This window comes from Petromyzon marinus, unplaced genomic scaffold (genome assembly GCF_048934315.1).
Source record: "Petromyzon marinus isolate PM22_M1 ecotype Great Lakes invasive population unplaced genomic scaffold, UKy_Petmar_22M1.pri1.0 PM_G_Scaffold_52, whole genome shotgun sequence".
NCBI classification, from domain to species: Eukaryota; Metazoa; Chordata; class Hyperoartia; order Petromyzontiformes; family Petromyzontidae; genus Petromyzon; species Petromyzon marinus.
Genome location: NW_027423005.1, coordinates 1,022,501 through 1,025,000, shown reverse-complemented (window position 1 = coordinate 1,025,000; position 2,500 = coordinate 1,022,501).

Below are 2,500 nucleotides of genomic sequence, written 5' to 3'. Positions count from 1 at the left end.
ACTTGAGACAGGCTGGTACATGGCATGTCTCCAGGGAGGTGTTAAAGATGTTGGTGAACACCGGAGACAGCTGGTCAGCGCAGTGCCTGAGGGTGGCTGGAGAGACAGAGTCCGGCCCGGCTGCTTTGCGTGGATTCTGCCTCTTGAAAAGCCCATTAACTTCTCCCTCCTGAAAGGAGAGAGTCGTTTCTGTAGTATGGGTGGGGGATGGGGCCTCTTGGGTGGGAAGGGGTGGTTCAGGACAGTCCAATTGTCTTTCAAATCTACGGTAGAACTCGTTCAGGTCGTTGGCTAGGCGGGAGTCGTTAGTGGTGTGGGGCGCTCTGGGTTTGTAGTTGGTGATGTGCCTGAGCCCTTTGGCAGACAGAAGCAGCGTCGTTAGTAGAGAACTGGTGTTTTAGTGTCTCTGAGTACAGTCGTTTAGCCTCTCTCACCGCTTTGCTAAACCTGTTCTTCGACTCCTTGAATCTGTCTCTATCCCCACTCCTAAACGCTTCCTCCTTCTCCAACCTCAACCTTTTGAGCTTTGCTGAGAACCAGGGCTTGTTGTTGTTAAAGTTCACCCTGGTACGTGTTGGGATACAGCAGTCCTCACAGAAGCTGATGTACACAGCCTCTGTGAGTTCATCCAGACTATTGGTAGCAGTCGTGAACATATCCCAGTCAGTACAGTCTAAGCACGGCCGCAAATCTTCCACAGCCTCACTGGTCCACTGTTTAGATGTCCTCACAGCAGGTTTACAGAGTTTTAGTTGCTGCCTGTATGCACGAATCAGGTGGACCAAGGGAGTTCTGTGCGAGCCGAACAGCCCCGTGACCCACAAGAGAAACATCCCCGCCAAATTCGAGCGTTTGACGGAGTCTATCCGTGAAAAAATATTCACGTTTTTGAGTGCACATGCATTTCTGCTGCAAATGCCTCTGGAAGTTTCATGCCGTTCGTATGCCAATTGTGGCAACACGAAAATGACCCGTTTTCCCATTCCGAGGGATTTCTGTGCGACCCTAACAGCCCCGTGAGCCACAAGAGACACATCCCCGCCAATTTCTAGCGTTTCACGGGGTCTATCCGTGAAAAATATAGACGTTTTTGAGTGCACATGCATTTCTGCTGCAGATGCCTCTGGAAGTTTCATGCCGTTCGTACGCAATGTGGCAACACGAAAATGACCCCTTTTCCCATTCCGAGGGATTTCTGTGCGACCCTAACTAACAGCGCCCGTGAGCCACAAGAGAGACATCCCCGCCAATTTATAGCGTTTCACGGGGTCTATCCGTGAAAAATATAGACGTTTTTGAGTGCACATGCATTCCTGCTGCAAATGCCTCTGGAAGTTTCATGCCGTTCCTATGCAATGTGGCCACACAAAAATGACCCGTTTTCCCATTCCGAGGCATTTCTGTGCGACCCTAACAGCCCCGTGAGCCACAAGAGAGACATCCCCGCCAACTTCTAGCGTTTGACGGGGTCTATGCGTGAAAAATATTAAAATTTTTGAGTGCACGTGCCTTTCTGCTGCAAATGCCTCTGGAAGTTTCATGGCGTTCCTATGCAATGTGGCAACACGAAAATGACCCCTTTTCCCATTCCGAGGGAGTTCTGTGCCACCCTAACAGCCCCGTGAGCCACAAGAGACACATCCCCGCCAATTTCTAGCGTTTCACGGGGTCTATCCGTGAAACATATAGAAGTTTTTGAGTGCACATGCATTCCTGCTGCAAATGCCTCTGGAAGTTTCATGCGGTTCGTACGCAATGTGGCAACACGAAAATGACCCGTTTTCCCATTCCCAGGGATTTCTGTGCGACCCGAACAGCCCCGTGAGCCACAAGAGACACATCCCCGCCAATTTCTAGCGTTTCACGGGGTCTATCCGTGAAAAATATCAATTTTTTTTTGACTGCACATGCATTTCTGCTGCAAATGCCTCTGGAAGTTGCATGCGGTTCGCATGCAATGTGGCGACACGAAAATGACCCGTTTTCCCATTCCGAGGGATTTCTGTGCCACCCTAACAGCCCCGTGAGCCACAAGAGAGACATCCCCGCCAATTTCTAGCGTATCACGGGGTCTATCCGTGAGAAATATTCACTTTTTTGAGTGCACATGCATTCCTGCTGCAAATGCCTCTGGAAGTTTCATGCGGTTCGTATGCAATGTGGCGACACGAAAATGACCCGTTTTCCCATTCCGAGGGATTTCTGTGCCACCCTAACAGCCCCGTGAGCCACAAGAGAGACATCCCCGCCCACTTCTAGCGTTTCACGGGGTCTCTCCGTGAAAAATATCACATTTTTTGAGTGCACATGCATTCCTGCTGCAAATGCCTCTGGAAGTTTCATGCGGTTCGCATGCAATGTGGCGACACGAAAATGACCCGTTTTTTCCCATTCCGAGGGATTTCTGTGCCACCCTAACAGCCCCGTGAGCCACAAGAGACACATCCCCGCCAATTTCTAGCGTTTCACGGGGTCTATCCGTGAAAAATATTCAATTTTT